The sequence below is a fragment of the Delphinus delphis genome, chromosome X, assembly GCF_949987515.2.
Source record: "Delphinus delphis chromosome X, mDelDel1.2, whole genome shotgun sequence".
NCBI classification, from domain to species: domain Eukaryota; kingdom Metazoa; phylum Chordata; class Mammalia; order Artiodactyla; family Delphinidae; genus Delphinus; species Delphinus delphis.
This window is the reverse complement of record NC_082704.1, coordinates 59,994,375-60,001,469: the sequence shown is the minus strand read 5'-3', so window position 1 is coordinate 60,001,469 and position 7,095 is coordinate 59,994,375. Positions and strand designations below refer to the sequence as shown.

Sequence of the window (7,095 nt, the reverse complement as noted above, 5' to 3'; positions counted from 1 at the left end):
TTTGTTAATATGGTGTATCACATTGATTGATTTGCGTATACTGAAGAATCCTTGAATCCCTGGTATAAATCCCACTTGATCATGATGTATGATCCTTTTAATGTGTTGTTGGGTTCTGTTTGCTAGTATTTTGTCCAGGATTTTTGTATCTATATTCATCAGTGATATTGGCTTTGAATTTTCTTTTTTTTGTGATATCTCTGTCTGGTTTTGGAATCAGGGTGATGGTGGCCTCATAGAATGAGCTTGGGAGTGTTCCTTCTTCTGCAATTTTTTGGAAGAGTTTGAGAAGTTTAGGTGTCAGCCCTTCCCTAAATGTTCGACAGAATTCTCCTGTGAAGCCGTCTGGTCCTGGGCTTTTGTTTGTTGGAAGATTTTTAATCACAGTTTCAATTTCAGTGCTTGTGATTGGTCTGTTCATATTTTCTATTTCTTCCTGCTTCAGTATTGGAAGGATATACTTTTCAAAGAATTTTTCCATTTCTTCCAGGTTGGCCATTTTATTGACATAAGTTGCTTGTATTAGTCTCTTATGATCCTTTGTATTTCTTCAATGTCAGTTGTAACTTTGTTTTATTTTCTAATTTTGTTGACTTGAGTTCTCTTTTTTTCTTGATGAGTCTGGCTGAAGGTTGATGAATTTGTTTATCTTCTCAAATAGCCAGCTTTTAGTTTCATTTATCTTTTCTATTGTTTTCTTAATTTCAATGTCATTTATTTCTGCTCTGATCTTTATGTTTTCTTTCCTTTACTAGGTTATTTTGTTGTTGTTCTTTCTCCATTTGCTGTAGGTGTATAGTTAGGTTGTTTATTTGAGATTTTTCTTGTTTCATGAAGCAGTGTCATATTGTTATGAACTACCTTCTTAGACCTGCTTTTGTTGCATCCCATAGGTTTTTGGTCATGGTGTTTTCATTGTCATTTGTTTCCAGGTATTTTTTGATTTCCTTTTTGATTCGTTCAGTGATATCTTGGTTATTTAGCAGCATACTGTTTAGCCTCCATGTGTTTGTGCTTTTTACATTTTTGTTCCTGTAATTGATTTCTAATCTCATAGTGTTGTGGTCAGAAAGATGCTTGCTATGATTTAAGTTTCATTAAATTTACCGAGACTTAATTTGTGACCCAAGATGTGATCTGTCCTGGAGTATTTTCCATGTGTACTTGAGAAGAAAGTGTATTCTGCTGCTTTTGGATGGAATGTCCTATAAATATCAATTAATTCTATCTTGTCTTATGTATAATTTAAGGTCTGTGTTTCTTTATTAATTTTCTGTCTGTATGATCTATCCATTGGTATTAAGTGGAGAGTTAAAGTCCCCCAATATTACTCTGTTACTGTTGATTTTCCTTTTTATGGCTGTTAGCATTTGCCTTATGTATTTTTGGTACATAAATATTTACAATTTTTATATCTTTTTCTTGTATTGATTCCTTGATCATTTTGTTGTGTCCTTTCTTGTCTCTTTTAATAGTCTTTATTTTAAAGTCTATTTTTTCTGATATGAGTATTGCTACTCCAGCTTTCTTTTGATTTCCATTTGCATGGAATATCTTTTTCCATCCCCTCACTTTCAGTCTGTATGTGTCCCCAGGTCTGAAGTGGGTGTCTTTTAGACAGCATATATACAGGTCTTGTTTTTGTATCCATTCAGCCAGTCTGTGTCATTTGGTTGGAGCATTTAATCCATTTACATTTAAGGTAATTATTGATATTTATGTTCTGATTACCATTTTCTTAATTGTTCTGAGTTTGTTTTTGTAGGTGTTTTTCGTCTCTTGTGTTTCCCGCCTAGAGAAGTTCCTTTAGTATTTGTTGAATGTTGGTTTGGTGGTGCTGAATTCTCTTAGGTTTTGCTTGTCTGTTTAGCTTTTGATTTCTCCATTGAATCTGAATGAGATCCTTGCTGGATAGAGTATTCTTGGTTTTAGTATTTTTCCCTTTCATGACTTTAAGTATATCCTGCCACTCCTTTCTGTCTTGCAGAGTTTCTGCTAAAAAATCAGCTGATAAGCTTCTGGATATTTCATTGTATATCATTTGTTGTTTTCCCCTTGCTGCTTTTAATACATTTTCTTTGTAGTTAATTTTTGTTAGCTTTATTAATATGTGTCTCAGAGTGTATCTCCTTGGGTTTATCCTGTATGGTATTCTCTGTGCTTCCTGGAATTGGGTGATGATTTCCTTCCCCATGTTAGGGAAGTTTTCAACTATAATCTATTCAAATATTTTCTCAGACTCTTTCTCTTTCTCTTCTCCTCAGACCCTTATAATTCAAATGATTTTGTGTTTAATGTTGTCCCAGAAGTCTCTGAGACTGTCCTCGTGTCTTTCATTCTCTTTTTCTTTGTTCTGCCCCATGGTAGCTATATCCACCATTCTATCTTCCATCTCACTTATCCATTCTTCTGCCTCAGTTATTCTGCTATTTGTTCCTTCTAGTGTATTTATCACTTCAGTTATTGTGTTGTTCATCACTAATTGTTCTTTATTTCTTCTAGGCCCTTGTTAAACATTTCATGTATCTTCTCAATCTGTGCCTCCATTCTATTTCTGAGATCTTAGGTCATCTTTAGTATCATTACTGTAAATTCTTTTTCAGGTAGATTGCCTATTTACTCTTCATTTATTTGGTCTTGTGGATTTTTAGCATGCTCCTTCATCTGCAACATATTTCTCTGTCATCTCATTTTGTCTAATTTACTGTGCTTGTGGTCTCCTTTCTGCAGGCTGCAGGGTTGTAGTTCCTTTTGCTTCTGTTTTCTGCCCCCTGGTGGATGATCATAAAAGGTGTCAAATGGCTTGATGGTTTTACAGTGCTCACTTATATATTATGAAGTATGTCCTTAACAAATCTGATGGTTTCTTTACAGAGTTCCTTTCTTCACCTTTTATTCAATGGATTAGCTGTTCAAGGTGGAGTGACAGGATGTCCTGAACTCAGTCTGCCATATTGGTTCTTAGCTTTCTTTTCCGATGACTTCAATATCTAAAATGAACACATCAAAGTTTCATCCACACTTATCATTCCACCAGCATCATCAAACTCGCCAAAGTAATTTGGGGCTGAAAATATGGTTACCAATTATCACTTAGCAAGGATTTCATATCCATCTTCCACCACCTGATGAGCTTGACAAATGAAGTCTAAATCATGATGATTCAGAAATTTACCAATGACAGCAGCTCTAAAGTGAAGGAAACACCACGACCATTTTCTTCCCAAACTTGTACTTCCTTGTCTGGGTCAGACCACAACAAATCACAGAGCAAACCTGTATCGGAGACTTCAGTGGGCCTCATAATTCTCCTAATCTTCTCTATAGATCACAGGTCTGGTAACAGTCCTCCAAGACAACAGAAAATCTTCTCACCCACAATGGCAGCTGTAGGCAGACTGTTGAAGCAATCAGTTAAGGTCTTCCACAATTTAATATTAAACCTTCTTTTGCATTACTCATAGAATCTATAAATGCAATTGACCCTAGCACAGTCATGGTTTCCTCTTAAGAGAAAGAAATTCCCTTGATATTTGATTTTATAAGCCAATAGCAAACAAATGGTTTCCAAAGACTTCTTTCCTCTGTCTACATAATCTTCTAAGAAAAGATAGTTGGCTTCTGGGGGAAAGCATCTGTATTCAAATATTCACAGCAAATCTGTATACTGTCCATGAATACCTCCACAAATTTTCAGTGGCCCTTCCAATTCCAAAATAATAGGCTGGCTGAGAAAGTTCTCCAGAGATTTGATACATAAGCCCTGAACTTCTGCTTCAGTCATCTGCACAAAATTCCTGGACAACATCCTTACACCTCTAGCAGTCTGGTGATAAGACTGTCCACATTCAGTTCCCCATCTGCCATCTTGTTGGCACCAGATGCTCCATCCTGGGGAACAAGGTTTTCTCAGGTGCGAGGGCTGTGGCAACAGCTTGGCATTCCCTCATCTATGAGTCATGCAGCGTTTTGACCCCGGTTCCAAATCCTCCTTCCCCCATGCCCTCCCCCTCCCCCCTCCCCCCTAAGTAGTGGAGGGCCCACACACTCGAAGGCACCCACAATAAAGAAAGAAAGAAAGAAAGAAAGAAAAAGAAAGAAAGAAAGAAAGAAAGAAAGAAAGAAAGAAAGAAAGAAAGAAAGAAAGAAAGAAAGAAAGAAAGAAAGAAGTGGAGCTTCCACAAACTGGGCCATGTCAGACCCAGCAGCCCTAAACATTCTTGTATATATCTTTTCGTACACAAATATACACAATGCTGTACATTCTATACACAATACTGTAGATGTGGAATTATTTAACCAAAGGAATGTGCTAATTTATACTTTGTACATGAGTGAAGGAGATTATTTGTCTCTCAGTATTGTCACCAGCACCTAGTGTCACGAATCATTTGCATTTTAGTATTTCAGGTGGGTTTGTTGCAGTTTTTCATTGTGGTTTTAATTTGCATCTCCCTGATGACTAATGAAGTTGATTATCTTTTTTTTTTTTTTTTTTTTTTTTTTTTTTTTTTGTGGTTCTCTGTCCTCTCACTGTTGCAGTCTCTCCCGCCATGGAGTACAGGCTCCGGATGTGCAGGCTCAGTGGCCATGGCTCATGGGCCCAGCTGCTCTGTGGCATGTGGGATCTTCCCATACTGGGGCATGAACCCATGTCCCCTGCATCAGCAGGCAGACTCTCAACAACTGCGTCACCAGGGAAGCCCTGATTTTCTTTTTATATGCTTAATGGCTATATTGATATCCTCTTTTGTGAAGTGTTTGTTCAAATCTCTTACCCATTTTTCCATGGCTGTCTTTTTTATTTTTATTTTTTTAATTTACTTGTAAGAATGTTATATATAGTAAGAATATGAGGTCTTTGTCATATATATGTATTACAAATATCTTCTCATGCTCTGTGACTTTCTTTTTGATATTTTAAGAGTCATTTGATGAAAAGGTCTTAATTTTAATCAAGTCTAATTTATCAATCTTTTCCTTTATAGTTAGTACTTTCTGTTCTAATTTAAGAATATTTTGTCTCTCAAAGTCTGTGAAGGCATTCTTCTATATTATTTTCTAAAGCTGTATAATTTACCTTTCAAACTTAGGGCTATGATTCATTTCAAACTACTTTTTTCCTGAATAATGTCAGTATTCAATTTCCCGTACAGATTTCTAATTGATCTAGGATCATTTATTGAAAAGATCCATTTCTTCCCACTGCATTACATTTGCTGACTAAAACATTATTCACAATGTAAAAATTGAGGGTAATGTTTTAATCAGCAGGAATTTTTAGGGCTTCAAGCCCAGGAGGAAGCATATCAAGTAACCCTGACAGAACGGCTCCAAGGAAGCAGGGTGGGGCTGGGGGAGCTAGGATATATAGGAGTTTTGCAACAAAGGGCAGGTAGTAGGAACATCAAAAGATTACTGTTAATTAAAGAAAGCCAGATATCCCAGGTTAAATAATTTAGCACCTTTTTAATGCTAAATACCAAAGGGAGGATGTATGGGAAGATGCAAGAGTTTGGGCTCACTGAAATCATTCTTTTGATATGCACCTCAGATATCTGGGGCCAATATCCTGTGTTTTCAGGATATTGAGTTTTCTCAGGGCTCACCGTAGGGTGTGGTTACAGTCTGATGGCTGTTAAATGACAGGTATTCTTTTCCTTCATGTGTTCCCTTAGGGCTCACCAGCTCACCATTTGCAGTGGCTGCAATCGCTGATGACTGTGACATCCTTTGTTTACTATGGCAGGCAGCATTCCATTTATCACATTCTCAAGTGGAGAATTTAAAGTTATCAGTGAGGGAGGGAGACGCAAGAGGGAAGAGATATGGGAACATATGTATATGTATAACTGATTCACTTTGTTATAAAGCAGAAACTAACACACCATTGTAAAGCAATTATACCCCAATAAAGATGTTAAAAAAATAAATAAAGTTATCAGTGAGCATCCTTATGACAATTATTTTAAAATGTTCATTAATTAAATCTCCTCTCAGTTTCATTAATGTATTTTTCTGAGATCTTGTTCTTTTGTTTGAACCAAATTCCTCTGTTTCTCCAATTTTCTTGACATTCTGTGTTGATTTCTATGCATTGGATAAAACAGCCACCACTCCTAGTCTTGAAGGAGTGACCTTGTGTAAACGATGAAACATTATTCAACTTTGCCTTAGCTCTTGGTTGTCTCTCAAACCTTTGTGATTGTCCAAGCAACTTATTTTACTTTTAATATCTCCCAGTAGTTGTGGTTGTGACAATGTAACCAAGCAGGACCATATAGGGCCTTCCTGGGACAGGCCTTCCTGCATATCCTCTGCTTTAGCTCCTCTCTGAAGTACCTACATAGTATTTGATGCAAATTTCCTGAGTTTTTTGCAGATGTGAACCCCCCCACAAGGTAAGAACTACTTGATGACCATGAACACATAGTCCCAGGCCTCTTGGAGCCTAAAGGCTGATAATGTTAACTCCTGTGACACCACCCTGCTGCCTCACCATCAGCCAATCAGAGAATTGTGCATAAGCTGATCATGTATCCTGTGACCCACCCCCCTCCTGGCCTTTAAAAATGCTTTGCCAAGGGCTTCCCTTGTGGTGCAGTGGTTGAGAGTCCGCCTGCCAATGCAGGGGACATGGGTTCGTGCCCCGGTCCAGGAACATCCCACATGCCGCGGAGCGGCTAGGCCCGTGAGCCATGGCTGCTGAGCCTGCGCGTCCGGAGCCTGTGCTCCGCAACGGGAGAGGCCACAACAGTGAGAGGCCCGCGTACCACAAAAAAAAAAAAAAGCTTTGCCAAAACCCTTAGGGGAGCTCAAGGCTTTTCAGGGCATGAGCCACCTCATCTCCTTGCATGGCCTTGCAATAAACCTTTCTCTGCTCCAAACTCCGATGTTTCAATTTGTTTGGCCTCACAGTGCATCAGGCACACAAACTTGAATTAACAATTTTGGCGAAGCCAGCATAGGTGTCCACAACGGTGGCAGGTCGATCCTGGCCTGGGGAAGCCCCTTCCCCGAGCTGCCAGTGGCTGCTGGAGCCCATTTTGCTCTGGTGGTCTCAGAGGGACTGTCCCCAACAGGCGCTGGCCGCCC

The 7,095-nt window shown here is 38.5% G+C and overlaps 1 pseudogene; it reads right to left on the bottom strand.

Moving 5' to 3' along the window:
- Positions 1-2,912: 2,912 nt before the first annotated feature.
- Positions 2,913-3,867, bottom strand: LOC132418019 (serine/threonine-protein phosphatase PP1-beta catalytic subunit pseudogene; annotated as a pseudogene).
- Between the last annotated feature and the right edge of the window lie 3,228 nt (positions 3,868-7,095).